Source organism: Mesoplodon bidens, assembly GCF_964165515.1.
Source record: "Mesoplodon bidens genome assembly, chromosome: 1".
Taxonomy (NCBI): Eukaryota; Metazoa; Chordata; class Mammalia; order Artiodactyla; family Ziphiidae; genus Mesoplodon; species Mesoplodon bidens.
In genome coordinates this window covers 4,863,084-4,889,234 of record NC_138176.1, presented here as the reverse complement: position 1 = coordinate 4,889,234, position 26,151 = coordinate 4,863,084, and the positions used below count along the sequence as shown (strand labels likewise).

The 26,151-nt window shown below is 49.6% G+C and overlaps 1 protein-coding gene and 1 pseudogene across 3 annotated transcripts in view; one reads left to right on the top strand and one right to left on the bottom strand.

Moving 5' to 3' along the window:
• The first annotated feature begins 836 nt into the window (after window positions 1–836).
• Window positions 837–26,151, top strand: part of PTPRE (protein tyrosine phosphatase receptor type E) — a 169,883-nt gene continuing 144,568 nt past the window's right edge. For both annotated transcript variants that reach the window (XM_081249585.1, XM_081249584.1), the window contains exon 1: window positions 837–951. The gene's annotated coding sequence lies outside the window, so the exon portion shown is untranslated. The remainder of the gene's footprint in view (window positions 952–26,151) is intronic.
• On the bottom strand, window positions 11,815–12,527 carry LOC308615357 (S-phase kinase-associated protein 1-like; annotated as a pseudogene). Its single transcript has 2 exons — window positions 12,330–12,527; window positions 11,815–12,108 (listed from the first exon to the last, which is right to left on the bottom strand). The product of its transcript is annotated as an S-phase kinase-associated protein 1-like (transcript).

Below are 26,151 nucleotides of genomic sequence, written 5' to 3'. Positions count from 1 at the left end.
CAGGGATGCACTATCCTTCCTGAGGGCGGGGGCCTTGGACCAACGTGGAGGGCACAGCAGGAAGGCTCAGAACCAAGATGAGACAACATGTATCCTTTCTGCCCTTCCCCATGGAATCTCCTTTACTAATAGCTTGCAAGAGGTCACCTGGAAAGCCGTGCCCCAGGAGAGCCGGTCCAGACCCCTCTGGCAGTCGCTCTTCCTCCTGCGTGCACTGGATATCGCCTTAACGACAAGTAAGCCCTTTTCAACATCCACCAAGTGGCCACCCTTATTCCCGCTTTACAGAGGAAGATACCAGCTCAGGAGATTTCCCGGCTCTCCCTACTTCTCCGAACCAGAGACAGTACAGGGTGCCTGCCCTCTGCTCTCCTGGACCGACTGCATGGCCCAGAGCTGGCGCCCAGCCACGCCACTTCCTGGTGTCCAGGACCAAGGCTGGGTAGGACGGGCCTTTCCCGCTCGTAAAAGTGGCTGTCACACCCTGACCCCCTACATGATGCCTGGGTCCGGGCACTGGGGCCCCGGCCAGGGTCTCCGCGTGGGGCACCAGCCTGGGCTAACGTCCAGGCTGGCCGGGTCCCTGCCGGGCGCCGGCCATCCCTGCGGGGCGGAGCCGCGGCCTCAGGTGGGGCGGGCGCCGGGTGCGCTCCCCGCGCCGGACACCAGGCGTCGCCCCCGCTCCTCGCGGCGCCGGGCCCCCGCCCCCGCCGCGGAGCCCGAGCCGAGCGGCGCGCAGGAGCAGCGGGAGCGGCCGGACAAATTTCCTGCTCGGCTGCGGGCGGCGCGGGTGCGGCGGCGCCCGGACCCCGCGGCCTCCGCGCGTCCCCACGACCCTCCTGCGCGCCCGGCGGGGACGGCGGGGCGCCCCGGAGGGCGGCGGGCGGGCGCCCGGGAGATGCGGAGCCGCCGCGGCGGCGGGATCGGCGCGACCGGACCGGCCCCCCCGAGGTGAGCGCGCGCGGGGTGCGGGCCGGGGGCCGCGCGCCCGGGGCGGCCGGAGCAGGCCGGGTACGCCGCCTCGGCCGCCGCCGCGTATGGGCCGCGCCGGGGTGCCGGGTCCCCGAGCCCGGTCCCTGCCGGCCCGCGGCGCGCCCGGTGCCAGCGTCAGGGGACCGCGCGACCCCGGCCCTCGGGCCCCGGGCCCCCCCAGCCCAACTTGGCGACCAGGTTGGCAGCTCTCGCGCTCCCTCTGGGTAAGCGGACCAGAGGAGCGTGTGTGTCTGCGGGTGGCGACGGCGCTGGGGGGACGGCGACAGGGAGGACGCGTGTGAAAGCAGACGAGACCGAGAGGGGGTGCCAAGCGGGTGTGTTGGGGGCTGCCGCACGCAGGGGTCGAGACGAGACGGGCGCCTTTGGAGGAAACGACTCCGAGTTGCACCAACTCCGGGAGGGCGTGCGCTGCTGTCCAAGCGCCCCTTGCCTTTCCAGGGAGAGGAGCGGAGTGGGATGCCGCTGGGGGCTCAGAGATGCGGCAGGGAGTGCGGAGGAAGTGGGCAGGCCCCGCTGGCCCAGGCCGGCCCGCGGCGTCAGCGGGGTGACCTGTCAGAGTTCCTGGGCCAGAGGGCAGCGCAACGCCAAGCCCGCGGGCTTCCCGGGACCATCTGGGAAAAGCCGGACAACCCCTAGGATGGAGAGGCATAGCCAAGCCCTGAGTGATTGTGCTGGACTTGACCTAAATTCCTTCCTGGCATGGCAAACCTTTCTAGAAAGGTGAAACAATTATACTGGCAGAATTGTGATATCGATCTGTCTCGGAAGAGGACCTCTCTACCAGAGTTTCAACCCAGGAAACTCAAGGAAAGAGGAATCCGGCTCTGTGTGTGCTTGTATTCTAGAGTGAGAGGTGGTAGAACTGGATCAAAACCGGCAAAGGCTGGTCACGTGTTTCAGAAGTCCCTGGGCCCATGTCCAGCCATCTCCTGACCCCCGGTGCCTCTTGACCCAGGGTCCCTGGAGGTCTTTGTGTCTGGAAATGTCAGTGAATTCCGGCCTCTGCAAAACAGACTCATGCCCATATAAACTGTGGCAGGGAGGGGGTAAAGGGAGGGCCGTGCCTTTTCAGAACCAGAGCTCTCAGCCAAAGGAGGGTGTGAAAGGGTGAGTGCCGGTGGCCCAGGCTGCCTCCTGACTGCCATGGTCACTCCTCCTTCGTGGTATGGGGCAGAACTCTGCGTGCGAATAGGACTGAGGTCTGGGCTTTCTGAGCACAGGCTCTAAGCCTTCGGGGAGCAAAGGGCCAGGTGGTGACATGAAACAGGCCCTTCCCCGATGTGACACTGCCTCTGGCCGTGATCTCAGGGGCTGAGGTCTTTGTTCATTGGTGTTAGTGATGCCTGTGAACCAGCAACTGCCCCTCCCCTCCCCACAAAATCCCCAGACTTTCCACGTGTCAGTGAGACTTAAGAGCTAGATTTGTCCCTGTAGAAGGCCAGGTCGTTGGATGAGTCCAGATGGTTTTAGATTTAAAGCCATACCTACTTAGCGCCCCCAGCCAAGTGAGTTGTGGGCAGTGGTTGAGGAAGTTCATGTCACTGTCACTGTGATGCCTCCCGGGACCCCTGTGGAGGCACAGAGGGAATGTGAAGCATTGCGGTCAGGTCCACAAGCCCTGCACGGGGGCCACCTCTCACTTCTGTGGAGGGACACCTGGCCCCGAGATGGCCAGGGACAGTGCCTCCAAGGAAGCTCCCGGAGCTCTGTGTCCTCGTGCTTTACCCCTTCCCGTCCAGGGGCGTGTGTGTGAGCAAATCATCAACCCCTGAGCGCGCTGCAGCAGCCGTAGGATGGGGGTCCGGGGTCCGCAGAGGGGGCGTATTGAAGGTGGATGTGTGGGAGTTGACAACGGCGGTTGGTGGTTGGTTACAGTGAAGCTGGAACGCGAAGGTGGGTCTCCTTGGAACTGTGCCCCCGTTGGTCCCCTAGTCTCTCCTTCTGCTGCCATCATCCCAGTCCAAGCCCTCCCCCACCCCCTTTTTTTTTTTTTTTTTTTTTTCTTGTGCGGTACGCGGGCCTCTCGCCGTCGTGGCCTCTCCCGCTGCGGAGCACAGGCTCCGGACGCGCAGGCTCAGCGGCCATGGCTCACGGGCCCAGCCGCTCCGCGGCATGTGGGATCTTCCCGGACCGGGGCACGAACCCGCGTCCCCTGCATCGGCAGGCGGACTCCCAACCACTGAGCCACCAGGGAAGCCCAAGCCATCCCCCTTTTAACAAAACTCCCTCCTTCCAGGTCAGAGGCACATCCTAGCCCAGACCAGTCCTCTGCGACTCCCAGGCTCAGGTGCCCACTCTCCCTTTCTTCTGGGATGTCAAATGCCCCCAACTCAACATGTCCCAAATCCAACTTGTGAACTCCCCTGACCCAGCCCAACACTTTCCTAATGTTTTCTTTATCCGTCTAATCACACCAGCCTCCACCCTGCTGTGGAAGAACATGCTGGATTGTCATTTCCCTGAGGACCATACTGTGCCCTCTGCGCCCAGCCAGGCAGGTACCTGACAGGAGGCTCTGAAAACTATCATTGGACAAATTGAAACATTTTAGGAGTGCGTCTGCGGATGTAGGGGAGTTTGTGTCTTTTTAGGGGATGTCCGTTGTGGCTGATAGTCAGCCACTCATTTTTTTTTTTTTTTTAATGTGATTGAACTGAATCCTGGAGAGATAAGAGAGGTCTGTCTAGGGACCACATTGACAGTGTTTCTGGAGATGCCCGACATACTTGCTAAAATGACTGTCTGAACTGGACCAGAGTGACCCCAGATGACCTCCCAAGGAGGCGGGTTGGAGATCAGTCAGGAGCCTCATGGACACCACCCTCCGTTCCTTTATTTGACATGTCTTTTTAGTTTATAATGTTTGCGTTACACTTACAGAGGTTCTGCTGTCAAAACAAGAACAAATATATCCATTAGGATAAAGACTGGCCTTCTTAATATTTGATTATCACTAGGAAGAAATTGCGTGTCCCAAGATCGCCTTCAGCACTTCTCTTGGCGTGCCATCTCCTAGTGAACCAATGGCTGGCTGTGTGCTCCCTCAAGGCACCCCTATGCTTTCCAGCTTTTCAGAGATGGAGCCTGCTCAGCCCCCTACTCTGAATCTCCTTCCCCTTTATCTCCATCTTCGGGACTCCTACTCATACCTCAAGGCCCACAAATGCTTGTCTCCACAAAGCCTTCCTAAGCCCTCTCCATAAGAGATATCTCTCTTCCTTTTAGTTCTATAGAAGGTTACGTGTCCTGAAGCAGCTATAAGAATCTGTTTTGATTTCCAGTTGACTTGTTTATCTCCTCTACCAGGTCATTTGTGTTTTCAGGGTGGAAGGTATGTCTCTGAGAGCCTGGGCTTTGCATTCAGGTATGGATTCAAATCCTGGTCCTGGTATGACCTTGGCTGAGTTATTCAAGATTCATGCCTCAGTGTTCTCTCCTCTAGAATGGGAGTGATAATCTCTACTTCACAGGACTGTTGTGAGAGTGACAGTTGATGCATATAAAGTACCAGGCACATGGCTGGCACTCCGTAAACTGTGGTTATTAGTCCCCTCCAATACCCGAGGCTGTGTATTGCATGCAGTAAGAAACAGTGATGTTTGAATGAATAAATGAACAAACTCAGAATCCACATGAGTAGATAGATACCTTTTGTGTGCCTTCCACAGTGCTAGATCAAATCAATACGGTGGGCCATGCCAGTTAACTTTATTTTTTTGTGTGATAATTTGAAAGGTGATGTAAAATTTGCGTGATTAAGTATTTTAATCTGTGCTCCGTGAACAAAACCATTCTTTAACACACGCCATTGACTCTTCAATGTGTGAATGATCTGGTAGGCGGAGATGCAGTGTTTTATGTGCATTAGCCTGGGTTCATGGGCTGGATTAAACCAGGCTGTGTGCCAGATGCAAGTGAGCCAAACCCGGCCTCGAGAAGTGGTGTGGTCTGGAACCAGCGTGGCCCCAGGGTCAAGAGAAGGGCTTCTAGACGAGAAAACAAAGGCTATGACACTGTGGACTGCCCCCCAAACCCTCAGAGCTTCACTTTTCTTACCTGCAAAGAGAGACGTGTGGCACCGGGCCACCTCTGAGCCCCTCCCAACCCCAGTGTGCTGATTGATTTCACCCATCCACGCTGGTCCGGGTGGTGCTACTGCCGACCGCACGCCTGGCTGCATCCACAGCCGGGCGGCCTCCCGTTCCTGGTTCATCGCAGGGGCCACATCCTTTCTGCGCTGGGTACCAGATCTACCCAGAGGAGCATTAGGCTCACGGGTATATCCAGCATGGCGTTAGTTTTACATGCTGACCCCAGACATACCGAAAGGCTTTTTTGGAAAGTTAACGTCTCACTGTTGTGTCACTTGGGTTTTTCTCCAAAAGCAGAGTGCTGGATAACATTCTAGATGGTTGGAGTTTTAGATCAGCTGCACCGGAGGAAAACGGGTTTCCTTGAGTTTTACTCAATCCTCCAACAGATATGCAGGTGTACAGCTGTGGGGCTGGGGGAGCGTCTGCTGGATTCAGGCTGGGAGACCCCTAGTTTGGGGATTACCAAACTGGCTTCCTTTTCTTCTCTCAGTCTGGCTGCTGTTCCCCAAACCTTGTCCATCAAGGGCCGCCCCAGGTGTTCTACCTGGGGAGTTTTGATGTGGTTCGCAGCCTCTTTGAACTCACATGGCTCCCGGCCCAGAGCCAGAAACGTGAGCCTGATGTCTTTCTTTCAACTGTGCAAATACTTCAAAGGAGTTGTCAAAGCCTACGAAATAAAAAAATTTAGCAATATCTTTAAGAAAAACAAACATACCCTTTTGTATTGATTCCCAGCGAAATAAGAAGCAAGTAAATATATGTTTTTTTAATGTGTGTTTTTAAATAGGTTTCAAATATAATCAAGAGTATATTGGATGAGAGATCCAAAAAGGTGACAACGTTTTCTTTCTCCCTGAAACAAATATAAGCTCCAGCAGGGGACAGAGGAGAGTTTGAAGGAAAAAAATGATCCTTGGTTATGTGCTAAAAACCTGAAGCGTTTTGGGCAGGTGCTTTGCTGTTCTGTTTATTGGGTGGGGAATGAAGAATTGACAGGAAAACTTGTCTGGACCCCAAGCCTGGGTTCCAGCAATGCTAAATATGATCTGGCAGAAAGGCTCATGCCGGAATGAGTGTTCGGCGTTCAGCCATGCTCCCCGGCAGGTGCACTGGCTGCGTCATCCTCTCCAGGGATGCTGGGTTGCTCGCCAGGTGCCTGGAGCTCACAGGGCATCCAGGCTTCCAAGAGAAGTGGAAAGGGGAGCAGTGGAGGGAGGGGAGGAAGTGCCAGACCCGAGTGTGAGCTCCCGGGCAGCGGAGGAGGCTGTATGCATAGGGCTCCCCCAGCAGTGATTTTACTCTGTCTGAGAACCAGCAGTGGATCTGAGCCCCGGGCTTTGCTTTTCACTGGCACGTGCCCAGCCCAGGACTCAGAGCACAGGCTTTGGAGCAGAGGGATGGGGTCAGGCAGGGGCTCTTGACACTGAGGCTCTGGGCAAGTGACTTACTATCTCCCAGTGTGACCCCTCCTCTTTCTGCTGGGGACAATGACACTTCCCAGACAGGGTTGTTATGTGGATGGATTGAGGTCACGTAGAGAGAGCACGGCCGCCTGCTTACCAGACGGTCACTGGTACTGCTCTCATGTCCAGGAGTCCAGGGGCAACAGGACTGGCATCAAAGGCTCGAGATGATCTGAGCTCTGATTTCTGCTCAGCTGCACTTGCTTTGTCCTCAAAGCAAGTCACTCCATTTCCATTCTGTAAACACAGGCATTTTTGGTTATTAACATCCTTAAATCTATTTGGTCGTTTCCAGCTGAAGATTAGTCAACGATTTTTGTACTAGGGAGCAAATTACTTCCATCTTTCTTCTCAGCTAAGATTTTTGGACGTCCTGTCGCCTAGCTCCTTGGTTACAATGTGTTATCCTGAGTGACCTTTGTACTCAGCCTTGTTATTTTGTTTCTGACCCCAGAAGGTCTTGGCGTTTTCAGGCTGGGTCCCAGGGACGGGGCTTCCATGGGTCTGCTCGGCTGAGTTCAGCAGACTTGGCCTTGACTCCTTTGTCAATATGCACGAGTGCCGGGGGTGGAAGCCCGCTGCGGCAGAGCCCGGCCACTGCCAGCTCCTGTCCCGGCAGGTACCCCGTTAAACCGTGGGAGCTCCGGCCTCCCTTTCTTCCTCTCTGGTTCAAAAGGCTGGCCTCAAAGGGGGACGCCCACTTCCATGATTTGATGTCACAGCCCTGGGGCATCCCCTCCCTCGCTCACCAGTCTGGCTGGATTCTTGTCACCGGATAAAGCTTTTCTCTGGTCGTCTGAAATATGGCTCAGGAGGGGCTTTGAGGGCTTTGAGGACACCAGTGGTCAGTTTTTCTTACGTCGCAATTTTTCCCAGGGCTGGCCTGCTCTTAGCCATTTTATACTAATCCACTTGTTACAAAACAGGGGGACTATCAAGATACTCAGCCTTTTATCTTCTAATGATTGTCCTCTGAAGAGGCCTCCAAATTTTTCATTCCAGAATGGGAGCCCTGGATCCTAGTACCTGTAGACAAGCGTTAAGGACCAAGGCGTAGCCTGAGACGATTTCAGAGAGCAAGGGGGTGGCCTGTCACTTCCATTAGGGCGTGGAGCTAACATTTAGACCCAGACACACTACATCTCAGAAGCAGAAGCTCTCTCAACAATGCCAGGGGAGCAGGGGTAGGGAGTCAGTATGAATTAACAAAAAGTCAGGATATTTGTATCCCTTTATGACACTCAGGGATTTACAGTAACTCAGTCTGGGCTCACAAAATGTTGCCTTAGGGCACTTGCTTTAATGACCAGAAAACACATAAATGCTCTTTCAAAGAGATTAAAATACTTTAGCTTCTTAAACATGTAAAAAATAAACCCATCTTAGTTGCACTATGACATTGGCTAATCAAAAGAAACTCTCCTTTGCAACCACATTATTTCAAGTCATCTCAAAACCTGCCGGGTTACTAGTAAAAGTATTCCTTGTAATGAACGCTTTTCTTCAGTAGGTGGTTTTTCTGGCTCTGAAAGTGGCCCTAGTTTTGTAAACAGCCGAACATTTAAGTCCTGGACATCAAAATGCTTTGAAACAGTCACCCCGTCCTTCAAGTTCAAATACAGTTGGCTCAGCACTGTCTCCTCCTGAGCTTCTGGCAGCACTTCATCAAGTGCATCAGTAATTCAATAAATTACTTTTCGCCAGTGTTGCGAACATCAGCTAAAGTTCAGTCGTCTATTGGAGATGGTATCAGTCTGCTCATTTAAATTCCTTTGAGCAAAGTCCTGATTTTGGCCCAACATAATATAAGAATGCAAGAGCCAGAAATTTAATAATTTTCCACAGAATTGGGCCAAGCTAGGCCTATTCTTAGCCAGCCAGTGATATTCTTTCAAAGGATATTTCTTGGTTTTCATCAAATGTGGGTAGTATTTAAAAGAGTCTGTAAGGTCGTATAGAAGGGACAAATGGGGATTTAAACATTTATTGAGTATCCACGATATACTTGCACTGGGCTTAACACTGGTGTTGCAGAAAAGTCACAGTGCCTGTCCTATGGGTGCGCCACACCCATAGGCAGGCAAAATGCATCATTTCCAGGGCGTATATAATGTAAAGGTGGATGCAGAGGTGGAACAGTGCTGCCAAGACGGGCTTTTGAAGCGGGGGCCTGGAAGGGCTTCACCAAATAGAGCAGGCTTCGTTTTCAAGGATGTTTTCTTGGCAGCCAACAGGGCTAGAACATTCCAGACAGAGGGGCCTCCGTGTGCTAGCCCAGCGGTGAAAAGTAGCGTGACCTATCTGAGGAACAGCGGGTATCTGAGTGCCGCTAAAGCCCAGGGATGATGAGACTGGAACAAGACAGATGGAAAAGCTTGGGATTCTCCAGACACTTCTAAGAGTCTGGGTTCTGTGTGATGGCCCAGCAGTTCTTAACCTGTTGGAGCTCATGTCCTCCTTTGAGATTCTGAGGAAGACTACAGACTCATCCTGCAGAAAAATGCATGTGTCTACAGCTTGTTTGTTTTTACAGTTTCACGCATGAGTCTTGCCTGACCGAGGCCCTGACGTTTTTGGCTGGGAAGACTGCTTTGCACCTGGGCCAGATGCAAGATTAAGGGATGATGATAAGACCAGATTGTAGGCTGAGTTGGAGGTGCCTTTGGCGGGGAGCCAAGGAATTTGGTGACTAGAGGCAGGTGATTCTACTACGGAGAGTCTGCCCAACGAGGCTTGAGGACAGTTTTTCACCTTGAAACTGATAATGACAGTGTTTGTGCATCACCCTGCTAACTGTTTATCTTTCTTTTTATGAGAAATTTGGTTACAGCTTACATTGTACATGGGGGATTGGACAGTATTCCTAATAAAATAACATGAAATAGGTCATTTAATGGTGGCTGTTGTCATCAGAGAAGCTGGCTCAGAGGAATTGTGGTAGGAGGGGCTCATGAACCTGCATGGGGCCACCGTTGGCCTCTGACAGGTACAGACTGGGAGTCACCCCACTCTCTCCCTGCACCCAGGACTCTTGCCTTGCAGACCTCAGTCTAGCTTGCTGCATCACATTTTAAGTTTCCTTTTTAAGCGGAGAAAAGCCAGATTTGAAGCAATGACGTTTATTAAAGGAGTGGAACACAGCAGCTGGGGGAGAGCCTCAAAGAATCATGGTCACTTACGCAAACCAAATCTGAGGGATGCTTACTGCAGCTGGCCCGCCCCAGCTGGTCAGCATCCTGGCAGTTGTCCCTCTGGCAGAAAGAGAGGAAAGACGCACACTTCCAAGAGCGAAGAAGGCCGGCTGCCCCCGAGGAAGAGCTTCTGACAGAGGTCGAGTGCCTTTGCCGATTTCTTAGCCGGCCGGAGTGAGAACCTTCCCTGTAGATTTCCACGAACTGGCCCAACTGGGAAACTCAAGTCCTGTCTTCCATGCCGGGGAAGGGGAGTTTTCCTGAGGGCTCCCTGGGCTGTAAAACACCCTTCAGAGTCATGGAGGTCAGGAATGATGGTGAGGCCGGCAATTGCATTGCATTAAAAATTCATTTTCTCAGGACTTCCCTGGCGGTCCAGCCGTTAAGACTCCGTGCTTCCACTGCGGGGGACGCGGGTTCGATCCCTGGTCGGGGAACTAAAATCCACGTGACGTGCGGCCAAAAAAAAAAAAAAAAATTCATTTTCTCCCTTCATTTTACAAATAGAGCCAGGTCCAGGTACCTTTGTGTGCAGAGCAGTGCCCAGGATGGACATACGACCTGGCTCAACGCAACCACGGTTTTGTGCTCAGGAAACTGAATTCACTGCACACTAAAGAGTCACCCCTCCCACTGATTTTCATCAAATAAAAAAGAAAACACTTGGGCTTCCCTGGTGGCGCAGTGGTTGAGAGTCCGCCTGCTGATGCGGGGGATGCAGGTTCGAGCCCTGGTCTGGGAGGATCCCGCATGCCACGGAGCAGCTAGGCCCGTGAGCCACAGCTACTGAGCCTGCACGTCTGGAGCCTGTGCTCCGCAACAAGAGAGGCCACGATAGTGAGAGGCCCGCGCACCGCGATGAAGAGTGGCCCCTGCTTGCCACAACTAGAGAAAGCCCTCGCACAGAAACAAAGACCCAACACAGCAAAAATAAATTAATTAATTAATAAACTCCTACCCCCAACATCTTCTTTTAAAAAAAATGTATATATCCTGGGATAAACTGTAATGGAAAAGAAAATAAATGAATAAATACCAAAGCCAAGTCTACCTTTTTGCTGTAGACATTTTCTCTTTGAGAAGTTTGGGGAACTGTGTGAGCTCCCTGTTTAGAGTCTGAGGACAATGCCTGCCTTAGGTGAGCAGCCTGAGACTTGCCAGGGTCACAATCCTGTTGCTGGTACCATGTCCTGACCAGGACTGAGCATCTTTTTTTTTTTTTTTAATGTAACTTACTTTTTATTGAAAGTATCTTGCATTTGTGACTGATGCCTTCTGCGTTACGCCACACGTTTTAACATTAAAGGTTAAATTATTTTTTACACACAAGTAGTGTTTATGGTTTTCCCCACATAGGATTACTGATTATAAAAAGATGACACACCATATGGGTCAAGTGTCTTTTTTAATTGAAAAGCCAGCAAACTGTCTAATTCTGTTTCCTCTCAAACCACAAACTGAGTAGTAAGTGAGCCTCTAGCCAACATATTCAAAGCTGAGAGGATTAAAAATGCAAAAACACGTCCTCAGATCCAATTAAGGGAGCCCTGCTACATACAGGCTGATCAATACCAGTGGACTCCAGGAAGCTGGAAGACATTCTGATAACCCCACTCTGATAACATTTACCTCAAGTAGCCTTTTTCCAGTTTCCAACCCATGAATAAAGATAATACGTTGTTAATTCTATTTCAGAAAATTTTTTGCAGGTTGTTTTCTTTACAATGCCAACTTTTAAAAGTCACTAAACTGAAGTTAACTGGACAATAAACTAGGCAGAAATTGCTTTACAAAAAGAGGGAAAGCCCCAAATGCCACTTTCTATGGAGAACCCACAGTTCAGTTTTATTCAGAGCAAAGAAAAAAGAACTTTTGATCATACTAGAAGAAACTGAGCCATAAGTTTGGAATCTGTACTGAAACTACACATGCAATGAGGACAACATTCTGCTCATACAGCTGATTTGCTGCTGCATTTGTGGACTGTTTTTCTAATATTAACAATCATAAACAAAGCAGTGCAACTAGTATTTGGAACAATCCTTACAGTGTTGCAGCATCAGACACAAAGTTTCACTTCTTCTCACACCTCTGGTTCTCTTTGCATACCTGGGCTTCCTCTTCTGCAGTAAAATCGTTTTTGGTATTGAATGTCTTTCAAATCTCCTCAGGAGTTTTCTCCTTGATCATATTGGCAGCAGTCTTGCAGGTAACATCAAGCAAACCTTTCATGTCTAAGTAGTTTGCTGCCAGTATAAGCTCAAAAAGTGTTCCTTGGTCAACTTTCAGGAATTCTGGGTCCCAAACAGGGATGTCATCTGTTCACTTTTCTTTGTTCTCATCATCCTCAGGAGGGGGAGGATCATCCTACTGGTTGGGTGCACCACTGAATGACCTTTTTTTTTTTTTTTTTTTGTGGTACGCGGGCCTCTCACCATTGTGGCCTCTCCCGTCGTGGAGCACAGGCTCCGGACGCGCAGGCTCAGCGGCCATGGCTCACGGGCCCAGCCGCTCCGCGGCATGTGGGATCTTCCCGGACCGGGGCACGAACCCGTGTCCCCTGCATCGGCAGGCGGACTCCCAACCACTGCGCCACCAGGGAAGCCCTGAATGACCTTTTTTAATATTGCTGCCTTAACATTTGGCAAGGGGACTGGATCATCATCTCCTCCATCGTCCATTCCCAAATCTTCCAACATGGTCTTAATAGTCACAGATTGTTTCACAATTTCAACATCAACTTCAAATATCTATCCGTCAGAACTCTGCAACTTAACTGAAGGCATGGTGTTAGGACTCAAGGAGACGACGGGCCAGAGACTGATGAGAGTGGGGCGGCGTCTGCAAAAAGAAAAACAGACAAGCGGAGAACAAGGCCAACCGAGCATCCTTTTCCTGTTCTCACCACCCTGGTGGGCTGACCCCTTTATGCTCCCTCCTGTGTCTGACCCCCTGTTCAGTTTTGGGGCTTCGGGAAATGGGGGCCCCTCGTGTGGAGGCCCCACATGAAAGCCTAGCTTATCTGTCTGTTTCGACAGGAGTTGAACGTTCCAGCCTCGAGCAAAGTCTGGAGGTGAGGGGCTATGGCCTCACTGCTGGGCCTCCATCCTGTGTCTGCTTGGCCTGACTCTCGCCAGCCTGTTCCTCTGGGTGTGGTTTCGGCCCGGCCAGCTGCGTCCAGGCGGTATTTTAGAAGGCAGTCACGTGTGTTTCTTGCACGTGGCATGCTTTTGTTTAGCAAATGATTTATTGTTTGTTATAGTAAAATGCACATCCTGAATGGGCAGGCAGTGCCGGGCAGAAATCAATGACATCAATCCTCCTTATTTTACTTTGCAATGGATTTTGTTGTTGTTTCGTTTTGTGTCAGTATAGCAGTGATTTGTAAGTGCTTTACAGAGATTATGCTTTCTTTAGTGACCGGCAGCTTGGAGATTGGAGCAGCCAGGCTCGACGTGCTGTGTCCATTTTCAGACCTGGCAGGCAGGGAGCGCGGCCATGCTTCCCAGACTGACTTCTGAGCCGATGGCCTGAACGGTGCTGGGTGCGAATTGCTTGGCTGTGTGGATGTGATGGGCTTGGTTGATGCACACAATGGTGTGCATTGAAACGTGTGGAGTGATTGGTATCTGGTGCCCTGGGGCTCGACCCCTGTTGCCAATGACACGAGACATCGGTTAGGCGCCCATGAGGAGAGTCCCTTGGCCCCCCTGGAGCCTGAGGGGGTCCTGCCTTCTGGGAGGAGCCCCTTGCTGCCTCCACTCTGAGTCTGGTTGAGGGTCCACTCTGTTCCCCACCCCCAGCCAAGGAGCTGGTGGGTGTGCAACTGCCCTGAGGTCACCACTGATCACCCCTCTGATCACCGGTGCTAGTTGGTGGGGGTCCCGGTGGCGGGGCAGAAGAAGCAGCTCCCATTACTGACGTGGCTGTAGCCTCCCAGGCCTGTCTGTGGGCGGGTCTGCTGGAGAGTCTGTACTTGGGTGTGGGCTGACCCTTCCTCCACGACTCCCCTGGCCTTCCCGGGGGCCCCAGTGCAGAGGAAGGTGTGATGTCGCCCCGCAGACTGGGAGAGGCAGGCTGTGTATTGTCAGGGATCTGAGGGTGTCAGACGTGGAGACACGGTTCATTCCACTCGGGTTCAAAAGAGGCCTCCTTGACTTACGTAACCGAAGGTTCGGGAAGAGCGGGATCCAGTGGCTCAGCGTTGCCGTCGAGGTCCGCCGTCCTTTCCCCTTCGCCTGCACAGGCTCTTTCCCCAGCAGCCTCTCATCCCCCCAGGAGAGAGCCTTTCCAGCAGGTGCAGCCGTAGGCTCCCAGGTGGGTCTCCTTGGCTCTGATGAGCCAGGCCTCGGCCACTTGCACTGTGGTCAGGGCTCACCCTATTCTGACTGTCCAGGCTTGGGCCCCGTGTCCTGCCAGGGGTCAGGGGTGGAGTGGCCGGAGCCTTCAGGGGAGGCCGGACCACTCGGAGCAGGATGCGAGGACCCCTGGGCCTCCTGGGAAGGGTCTTGGAATCAGAGGAGGGACTTGGGCTCCATCTTGGGCTGGGGGAGGTGAAGGGGGGTTCTGAAGAAGGGGGGGTGGCTGATGAGGGGTGGGCTGGAGGCCCGGGGGGCCCTCAGTGGTCTCCTCCAGTGGGCCGTGCATCAGGCAGGTCCCAGAGCATCCTGCATGCCGTGAGGTCGGCAGCTGCATGTTTCACAGAGCTCCCCAGGGCATCCCGATGTGTGGCCAGGTGGAAGATGTCAGGGGCTTTTTGCAGGGGCCCAGGAACGAGGTCGGGACTCTCCACAGTGGCAGAGGGCAGAGGGTGGCCCCGGAGGTATAGGCGGCCCCGTGGCTGCCTGGGCAGGTGGAGGAGAGGCACCGATTCCTCGCAGGGCCGACAGCGGGACTGAGGTGGTTCCTGGTACCCACGGCTCTCAGGACTGAAATGCAGCCGTCGTCGGGAGGGGCCGGTCCTGAGCGCCTGCACCGAGGGGGGCTTGTGTCCTCGGCGAACCCCCTTCGTTCGTGCTCTGCTCGCCTTTCAGTCCAGCCGCTTCTGTCCTAAAGGGGAGCTTTTGGGTAGACTAACCCACGACGAGCTGTTAGGGACTCAGGGGGGGCCAGTTTCAAGTGTTGCTTTTTTTTTTTTTTTTTTTTTTGCGGTACGCGGGCCTTTCACTGTTGTGGCCTCTCCTGTTGTGGCCTCTCCCGTTGCGGAGCACAGGCTCCGGACGCACAGGCTCAGTGGCCATGGCTCATGGGCCCAGCCGGTCCACGGCATGTGGGATCTTCCCGGACTGGGGCATGAACCCGTGTCCCCTGCATCGGCAGGCGGACTCTCAACCACTGCGCCACCAGGGAAGCCCTCAAGCGTTGCTTTTTATAAGACGACAGCTTGGGAAAGCCGAGGCCTAAACAGAATGAACAGTGGAGGGTGGGATTCCCAGAAGCGTGCTGGTGATGGTGGAGGCTCCTGCCCGCGGCCCTGAAGCCCCAGGAGACTTGTAGTCACGTCCGTCTGTCCATTCACTCATCCGTTCAGCACATATGACGGGAGACCTACTCTGTGCTGGGGCTCCAGTGCTGAACAGAATCCACGGGTCCTGCCCTTGCATCCTCTGCCTGGCGCCTGGGCTTCCATGTCTGTCTTGTCTGTCTGCCCCCAGGATTCCCCTAAGAGGCCGGTGGCGCCCAGCTCAGCCTTGCTCTGGGGACTGTGTGTGGCGAGGGGGCCGCCCCGAGGTCCTGGTGTCATCCACGTGGGACTGAGAGGCTCTCCTGTGCCAGGAACCGTGACCGCTTCCCTACCCCGTGGATCCGGAGCAGCGTGTGTTCATTAGGGGCCCCATTTCCACATGGGTGTTGATGGCTGAGTGGCCGCCGCCTGGGACTGAAATTTTGCCAGCCTCTCTTTAAAGAGCCCATCTATCCTGTAGTGAATACAGATTCCTGCGACTCTCTTCCTAACCTTAACATTCAAAGGAGGTCGGACTCGAAGGCCAAAGTGGGCGGCAGGGCCAGCCATTGGCTGTGGCCGGGCTTGTCCCCCGCCCAGGCCCCCTTCTGCTCCCCGCTTCCCCACTCTGCTCTCTTGTGTTTCCCCAGTCTCAGCTCCACCCCTGGGACTTCTTCTTCCAGAACCCCAGACCCCGCTGAGCTCACCCTCCCGCGGTGGGGACACCCACGCTGTGGAGTGAGCTCAGGCCCTGACCCCAGACACCGGCCCCGCTGGTGGCAGTGGCCATGTCAGCGGCTGTGGCCTCGTGCCTCTGGCAGCTTTCCCGCCCGCTGCACGCCTGCTCAGACCAGTGGCCCCGAGAGCCGGCACTTCACCTTCAGAATGGCCGGCGTGCCGTTCTTTTGAAACGACTAACAGCAAAGCTAGTTCAAGAAATGCCCGTTGTTTCCTCCCTCCTATTACCCAGTCTCCAAAAAATGAAAAGATCCGATGGCCTCATCACATGAGGAGGCCAGGGGGACAGGCTTCCGGGAGCAGGGGCCACCCCGGGGGCTGCAGGAGAGACCCTGACTCAGGCCCGAGGTACCACAGATGCCCAGGGCTAAGTGCTGCAAGCCTGGCAGAACCGAATAGCAGAATGATTTTGCCCAGCTGCTCCTGATTCGAAAATCATTTTGGATTCGTTTTAAGGGCTCCATGGAGAGTTTCTACTTCGGGAAAAATTCTATCAAGATACCCTAGCCCTGGAGTCACAGTCTTTCTTTAATGCAATGTCCAAACCACACATAAGGTTACTTCTTGTCACCTCTGGCAGGATCTGGATGAACCGGGGATTGGAGCTGACCTTCAGGTGGGGTGCCCACGCCCTTGCATTCATCTCCCGCTGCCTGATTTCTGGTCGGTGGGAGCTCAGCCCCTTAAAAGAGCAGCGCGGATCCTGATGAAATCCGTGTGATCGCTGCAGTGTCTGGCCTGGCTGGCAGGGAACTATTTCCCTGCAGGAGGCTTAAGCTGGAAAATATCCATGACGAGTACAAGGCGTATTTGGGTGGAGGTTTAAATGCTGCGTCAAAATGCATAGAAAATACAATTAACCACGGTGTGAGGTGGACCATGTCTCTGAGAAACTGCGTGTCTGAACAAATCAGAGGGGCACGTGAGAACGACCTCTGAAGTGTTTTTATCGAGAAAGAGTTTGAGCTGGAAATGGGGTTGAGATATAGGGTCACAGGCCTGCTTCTTCATCAGGAAGGACAAGGGGATGTTTTCAAGATGCGTGACGGGGCAGACGTATGTCTGTTGGCAGGATTTCACCACTGGCCTACGGTCGGTATGTTCCTCTCTGCCCACCGTCCCTTCCTGTGTTCAGGGGGTATTTCATGACCCAAGCAATAAAAACTGCGAGATTAACCAGCACAGCGTGGGTGAAGTGTTCAGTAGGGTCCCATTTGGTTACCGAACATGGAAACATTGGCACGGACCCCCGTATCTTAGTGCTTTCATCTTTCCTAAAAACTATTGATAATATATAATTTTTAAATCTAGAAGTTATCTAGTACAACTGTAGCTGAGCTCGCTAGAAGGTAGCTGCTTTGATGAATGAGCAAAGTGAGAAAACCTCAGCCGTCAGTACCATTCCTATTTTAAGCAGAGGCATTTGGAGGAGTCCCTGGGATACTTTGAAATGCACATTCCCAGGCACCGAAGAGGTTGTCCTGTGGACTAAGCAAATGCAGCCTTCGGCAGTTTTGTCTCAGCTCACCTGTCTGAAGCTAGTATGTCTGAGGCTTGGCTGATCCACTTCCATGGCTGCCAAGCTGACGTCGCCTGTGGGCAGGAGGCCTCAGTGCCTCCCCATGTGGACACATATCCATAGGACAGCGTGAGCATCCTTAGGACTGGCAGCTGGCTTCCCCCAGAGAGAGTGGTCCCAGAGAAAGCAAGGCAGAAGTTGCAGCATCTGAGCCTCAGAAGTCACAAGGTCTCTTCTGCAATATTCTACTGGTCACACAGCTTAGCCCTACTTGTGCAGAGAAGGGTGACCAGCCCTTTCCACAGCGTAGGTGCTGGTGAGGAACCTTCGTTCGTTTATTATCCTGGGTGTATTAGTTGTGGCTTTTAGCTGTACACCACAGAATTGAGAAAAGCAACTGGACAGAAGGTTACTGAATAGTCCTTAGAATCAAATGGAAGACTGGAGAACCAGTTTCAGAAAAGGGCAGGAACCCGAGAGGCTCACAGCCTGAACCACAGTCCAGGCCAGGCTACAGGACGTTTTGATGAGGATGTGGCCTGTGGTCCGTGGCTGCTGGGTCTGCTGGACATTGCTGCCCCTGGGCCCTCGCAGCTGTGGCCTCTGCCTGCAGCTCCAGAGCATCCCTGGATACACAGCTCGCCTGCAAGAGTCAGTCCTGGGTAGGATCGATTGTTGGAGCCTGCGTCACCTCCCTGCCAGAGTTTGGCTGCCGGTGTGTGGAGGTGGGACCACAGGTAGGATCCTGCACCGGGTGGAGCGCTTTGAACCACCGACGGTGCACGTAAGAGGGATGCCAGGAAGTAGGACAAGAGTTGAGGCTGCTAAGGGCGGCCCCCAAACACAGGCATTCATGCAGCCTGGTTTGTACTGAACTCAAGGGCTATTTTTGTCTCCAAGTAAACCCAGGATTACATATTAATATATTCCTGAAAAGTTATGTTAATTTGAATCGTGGTTTATATACACTGGCTAAGCTTAATACCTTTTAGAAGTCTGTAGATAATCCTTTTGTAAAGCAGCTAATCCTTTTAGGGAACAAATAATCACTTCTTAACAATTTTTTTTAAGGTCAAGACTCTATATATTGTGTTTTCTTTTTTTTTTTTTAATTGTGTTTTCTCAAGGCAGAGTATCCAACTTTTAGGTTTCCTCCTTTGCTCATAGTGAGGAAATGTTACAGCTTTATAGATAACTGTTTGCAATGTCTCGTGCTGTGTGAAAAAATAAACACTGAGTTGTTTTTTTTTTTTCATTTTCTCCTTCTCTACTGTAATTGATTGCCTTCTGGAAGGAAGTATAGGCTATTAAAATTTTTAAAGAGCTTGTTTTTATTTTGTTCTCACCCATGAGGCTGTTTTCATATGAGCATGCTTAGCCGTGAACGAGTAAAGAAACAAGCGTTTATAGTTGTTCTGTCTGGGAAGTCAGATTTGGAAAATTCACCTTTAATATTAGTTCTTTTTTCTTCTGTGGGAAGCTTTCACGTCACAGCAAGAATATTTGGTTCCATTTCCTAGAGCTGCTTTCACGTTTCCTGGTTAACTGAGTGCAGGAGCCTGGACAGCGGGGACGTGGAGCAAGACAGAGACATGGGCACTGCTCCTGTGGCCTGGCGACAGGTTCCGTGTGTGCAGAGTAATGCTGGGGGTACAGGGGCAGGGAGAACCCACAGACGGGGAATGGGAAGCAGTCGGGAAGTGGCTGTCGTGATCTAATAGGGAGACGAGAGAGACAGAGACAGAGGGACAGAGACAGAGAAAGAGACAGAGAGCTAGAGAGACAGAGACAGAGATGAGAGAGACACAGAGAGACAGAGACAGAGAGAGACAGAGAGACTAATAACAGCTGCCATTCAGGGGCCTCCACGTGTCAGGCACGTGCATAGCTCTTGTCTCTTTCCTCACGGAGTTACAGGAGCAGGCGGGTTTACTGGAGTGGCCTCCGCCCCAGGGCAGGTCACACACCTGCAGGAAGGTGGCACGTGTCACCTAAGACTAATTCAGCTACCTTTTCCTACAGCGTTGGAACCCGTCGGTGTCATTGGTTGACACTAGAGGAAATACTGACTTCTATTTTCAGAGGCCGTGTTATTCAAAAATACATCCCTTTAGCTACTGGAATCATACTCACTGTGACAAGATGCCCCCTTCTGAGAAGGCACAGGAGGACACAGTGGATTCACTCCGTGTGGCTGCATTTTCTTAAGTTGAATATGTGTAAGATGTCAGGCCATCTTATGGTTAGCAAAACTGAGGCTTGGACAAGTGACATGAGTCCTTCAGGGCCGTTTCCCTAGACGGCGGCAGAGCTGGGCTTCCAACCCGGGTCTGTCCGCTTTCTGAGCAGGGCCTGTCACCAGACCTGCACACAGGGCTGTGAGGAGCAGAACAGCTTGGAGGGGCTGGGCCTGGGGATCCAGGCAGCTTGTTTTGGGCCTCTTTCTGCAATTCCAGACCATGATTCTGAGATGGCCACATCTTTGAATAAAATACGTGGCTAAAGAAAATACAATAAGTAACATTTGTGAGTGGGTTATTTTGGTCCTTTATATCAGAATACAGGTGATTCTGATTCCGTGGTGGGACATACAGTGAATTACTTTCCTGATTTAATTTTACTTTTAAGAGTGAATAGTAATATCCATTTATCTGGTGCATTTTACTGTGTTATTTATTATGATTATTATATGACTATTATTATTAAAATGGATTTTTCCATATTTTATATTGTATTTCAGTATAAAATACAAAAAGCACCATCATTTTTTGGCCAGGAAAATTAATGCACTCTGCAAAAACTATCAGAGGGAGTATTGATTTCCTAGATACAATAACCCTGAATTACTTTTTTTCTCAAGATTCGTAAATTGCATTTGGTAGCCTTCAGATTTATAGTTAAAGCAAAACGTTAAAGAAGATTTATTTGGGATATTGGCTGTTTTTCACTCATTTTCCAACCATTCTCATGCAATATCTGAACAGACTTTAAAATTCCTTTCACTTAACAGAGGAACAATCCTCTGAGTTGCTCTTGTTTTGTTTACCCAGTTGTCATCATGTGCTGGCTTCCTGCCCCTTTCAGTAAATCGTGTTTGTTATTGACAAGCCTGTTTGTTTCCTTAGAGCTTGGAATTTCTGAGCGGGAAGGAAATAGTAGAAAACTTAGTGCAGATACAGCAATTCTCTGTTTTTAAATGCACATGTTACCATCCGTTTGTATTGATTCTATCCGGCCTCCTTTCGGAAGTTTTCTAGTGCCAATCCATTCCCTTTTTACGTCTTTACTGGTTTTTCTCTGTGCGTCTAGAACCATTTGTTCTGGGTGTGTGACAGAGTTGCTGTGCTCGGTTAGACAGCATGCTCGTCTGATGCTGAATCCACCTACAAGGCTGAGTGAATAGGAAACATCCTACCCTCAGTACAGACTTGGAGGTGTATACTGGAAATGTGTATCTTATCTTTGAAATAACATTTTGGAAAGCACAGTGTTAGGTAGATAAGGACTTCACCAATGTCACATCAGAAAAAAAAAATAATGGGACTTCCCCGGCAGTCCAGTGGTTAAGACTCCGTGCTTCCAATGCAGAGGGCACGGGTTCAATCCCTGGTCGGGGAACTAAGATCCCACATGCCGTGTGGTGCGGCAAAAAAATTTTTGAGAAAAGAAAATCGTAGCCTTTGGTTTCATAGTGTTTTTTGTCCAGCCCAACTTTTATAGCTGAACAAAATGCTGAGAGCAGTGTTGGAGGTCAAGGTCACCATAAATCAGCTTTCACACTGGAGAATGAAAATTAACTGTATAGTCGTGCAAAGTGACATGTCTGTTAAATACAGAGATTGTTGTGAATAGATTTATGCATTCAATTAGTTTGCTGTTGTCAAAAGTACATTAATTGTAAGCCCAATGACATTGTTTGCTGTTTCAAATCACTTTTAAATTACACATGTGCTACTTAATCTTAAAAGCAAAATTAAACCTTGGATTGGCATACATTTCAGGTTACAACACTAAGCCATTGTATTTGGGGGGAAGGAGTTTAATACGCATTGTAAAATAAAATTAGGAGGTGCTTTGCATTCATGGTGGCTTATGCAATTAGATTCTGTCAACTGTAATTTTTCAGGTTAATTTCTTCCACCATGTGTGCTGTGTAAATAATAAAGTTATCAATCCAGATTCATGTTAAAATTATTATATAAATCCTTAGTATTAAAACAACAAAGTATTTTAAGTAAATTACTTGGAAGTTTGAGTTCTGTGGTAAATTGGTAAAACTGATTGTTTTTTTTTGTTTTTTTAGAAGTAAAAAGAAGATGGATATTTTATTTGTTTAACAAATACAGGTGTTTATTGAGTCTCTACCTGGGCCAGGTGCTGGGGACCCAAAGGTCAGGAAACCGTGGGCACCGCCCTCAAGAATCTTCTAATCTAACATGGTATTTCCAAAGGGTTCTCTGGGACATGTATCCCCTCCCCAAGGGCCATGTGTGGTCAGGTGCGCTGAGAGCTGTAGCTGCATCAGGTGCCACTTGGGAAGGTGTGAGGACGCCAGCATTTCCAAACTGTTTTGGCCACAGAGACTCTTCTCCTCATAACATCGCTGATCATGTTGGTCTGCACTTGGGGATTCTTAACCTGGGATTTCATTGGAATCTATGGATAGAATTCAGAGGGTCTGGAAATTTAGATGGGGAAAAGCTTTACACTTTATTTTCATACAACTGGCTTCCTTTGTCATCCTATATTCCTCATCCCTTAAAACACTCTTTTATGGTGGGAACAATATATATATATATATTTTTACTTTATGGTTAGTTTTTACCTATTTTTTTATTGAAGTCTAGTTGATTTACAATGTTGTGTTAGTTTCAGGTGTACAGCAAAGTGATTCAGTTATACATATATAATTCTTGTTTTTCAGATTCTTTTCCCTTATAGGTTATCACACAATATTGGGTAGAGTTCCCTGTGCTGTACAGTAGGTCCTTGTTGGTTATCTATTTTATATATAGTACTGTGATATATATGTTAATTTCAAACTCCTAATTTATCCCTCCCCCCACCTTTCCTGTTTGGTAACCATAAATTTATGTCTGTGGGTCTATTTCTATTTTGTATATAAGTTCATTTGTATCTTTTGTTTTAGATTCCACATATAAGTGATATCATATGATATTTGTCTTTCTCTGCCTGGCTTACTTCACTTATGAACAATTAAAAAAATATTTTTTCAGGATTTAAAAGTCACTCTTTTTGGTGTACAGCTCCATGAGTTTTGACAAGTGCATAGAGATGCGTGACCACCAGCACAATCAAGACACAGTCTTTGCCTCCCCAACTAAAACTACTCTTATGCTGTTCCTTTACAGTCAGACCCTCCAACTCCACCCCTAACTTCTGGCAGCGATTGATCTGTTCTCCATTCCTAGAGTGTTTGCCTTTTCTAGAATGTTCTATAAATAGAATCATACAATATGTAGCCTTTTGAGTCTGGCTTCTTTCACTTAGCATATGGGTATAAGAATCATTCTTGCTGTGCTGTGTATCAATATTGCTGAGTAGTATTCCATGTATGGAAGTACTCACTTGTGGTTAACCGTTCTCCAGATGGGGAGAATTTGGGTTGTTTCCGTTGGGGACACTTATGAATAAAATGGCTCTAACATGTGCGTATAAGTTTCTGTGTGAATCTAGTTTCGTTACACTTGGATAAGTAAGTAGGATGGGGTTACTGAATCACATGTATGTTTAACTTTCTAAAAAACGTTCAAACTATTTTCCGCAGTGTTGTACTATTTGCTTTTCCATCAGCAGTGTATGAGCATTCCAGTTGCTCTGCATCCTTGCCAACATTTACTGTTGTCTGTTGTTTACTTTTCTAATTTTGCCATTCTTATAGGTGAGTAGTAGTAGCTCACTGCAGTTTTAATTTTCATTTCCCTAATGACCAATGGTTTTGAGCAACTTCTCCTATGCTTATTTGCCAAACTGTACATCTTCTTTGGTAGTGTCTGTTCAAATATTTCACCCATTAAAAATATTGGGTTGTTAGCCCTATATATTTCATTTTATGCAATTAAAAACATTATTCTGAGAATAAGCTTCACTAGATGGCCAAAGGGATCCATGTCACCAAAAAGATTAAGAACCCTTGGGAGACACACTAGCTTTAAAATATCTTTATTATTTACATGTTTGCATTTTATTGTGGTAGAGCTACCTTGCTCAGAGACTGACTGCCACACCGTTTCCAAGGTAGTAGCTGCCCACAATAGAATACACCACCATGCCATCTTTCTTTCTTTCTGTTCTGAGTACATTAAATAGGATTTCACAAAATCACTCTCAACTGTGGGCGGGCTCCCCTATGCCTCCCTCCTCTTTGGTGAACTGTAAAGCATTTCTTCTGTTTTTATTAATGAAATTCCTTAGCCTTCCTTGATTCTTTACCCAAAAGGAAGGAATCCTAAATTGCAGGAAAAATGTGAACCACCATATTCCAGGAGAGTGGTCCTATTCCACCTTTTAAGTTAAGAGCTCTTTCTTAAGGCAGGACACAAATGTGTGTGTTTCATCACTGCTTGTGATTATCTCCACAGCACCACGGACTGTCATATTTTTCTGCCTTGATCTCTGTCTTTTTCATCACAACAGAACTCATCTCCCAGCAAAAATGTTTTTTTACCTAGTGGAGCTATTTTTTTAAAGCCTCTGTGGACTCTTTAAGTGGGCAGCTAAATACTGACTCAGTCGTATCTGAATCTATGGGTCAATATCATCTTCCTTTTTAGGAACCATATGCTTACTTATGATCAATATATCCGTTTTGTGGTTCTCCTAGTAAGGAATATAAGGAAGATACAAGGTACAGAAATTTGTGCCATAATATTTTAATTCAGTGAAAGGCCTTACGTAGGATTCTCTTCTTCCCCATTGGAAGGAAAAAAAATTGGAAAAGAAAAGTAAATGCACTGTGTGTGCTGAAAATTTGGCAACACGCAAAAAATCGTGCCATGGTGAAGAGCTCTGCCATGTGTTAGTTATTGCTTTAGAGTGAGTTTTAGTGATAAATAGATGCCCTACATTTTATATTTGGCACACTTAGCATATGCAAATATATATATGTTAAGTGCTTGTCATTTGGGAAATCAGAGACATAAAAATACATTCTGACCTTCCAGCTGTGCACAATCCCTCTGGGAAAATGAAGAGCCACACAGGTAAAGTGACAAGGACAGTTATAAGGAAGAGTCAAGTCTTGAGACTCTCACATGGGCACATCACTGTAGTTTTTAGTGTCACTTCTCTGTTTTTCTCTTAGAGAAAGGAGGGTGGGAAATGGCGCTTTTGCTCATATGCACACGTGTGTGCCCACGGCCACTCTCCCACTCATGCTTATCAGCTTCCTGTTGCCAATGTGATAAATTCCTGCCAATTTGGCAGCTTAAAGCAATACCCACTTCTGATCCCACAGTTTCCATGGGTCAGGAGCCCAGGGCGCAGCTTCTCTCTGGCTGGTTCACTGCTTGGAGTCTCACAGGATGAGATCAGTGTGTCGGCAGGGCTGTGCTCCTTGCTGGAGACTCTGGGATGTGTCCTCTTCCAAGGTCATTTAGACGAGGTCCCGTTTCCATGCTGGCTGAAGGTGGAGGGTGGGCCTCAGGTTCTAGAGGCTCCTTGGCTCCTGGCCCCCTTCCCCCATCTTCAGAGCCAGCAGGGTGGGGGGAGTCCCTCCCCTGCTCCCCCCATCTGTGCCCACCCTCTGCTCCTTTCCTGCCTTTAAGGGCTCGCGTGACTGCACTGGACCCACCCGGATAATCCCGGATGCGCTCCCTATTGTAAATTCGGCTGGTTGGGAACCGTCACCCCCCTGCCAAGTCCCTTCCGAGCAGCACCTAGACTAGTGTTTGATGGGTTGGAATCTGGGGGATATATATATATATTTTTTAACATCTTTATTGGAGTATAATTGCTTTACAATGGTGTGTTAGTTTCTGCTTTATAACAAAGTGAATCAGTTATACATATGTTCTCATATCTCTTCCCTCTTGCGTCTCCCTCCCTCCCACCCTCCCTATCCCACCCCTCTAGGTGGTCACAAACCACCGAGCTGATCTCCCTGTGCTATGCGGCTGCTTCCCACTAGCTATCTATTTTACGTTTGGTAGTGTATATATATGTCCATGCCACTCTCTCACTTTGTCACAGCTTACCCTTCCCCCTCCCCATATCCTCAAGTCCATTCTCTAGTAGGTCTGTGTCTTTATTCCTGTCTTACCCCTAGGTTCTTCATGACTTTTTTTTTTTCTTAGATTCCATATATATGTGTTAGCATACGGTATTTGTCTTTCTCTTTCTGACTTACTTCACTCTGTATGACAGACTCTAGGTCCATCCCTGCCAAGTCCCTTCCGAGCAGCACCTAAACTAGTGTTTGCTGGGTTGGAATCTGGGGGATATTTTTAGAATTCTGCCTCCCAGCCCCCTGCACGTGCACATTAACATCAAAATAACAAAATGTCAGGTTCTCCTGAGGGACTGTTTGCAGCAAAGGGATTCGTTTCCCTTTCGGAGACAATATGTGCAGAGATAATTCTGTGATATTTACACATTCGGTGTTTACGCCTCGCAGATTCCATTATCGTATCTTTAGGAATACTCTTTACATAAATTAAGATGATTTGTCTATTTCCTGAAAACATAGCAA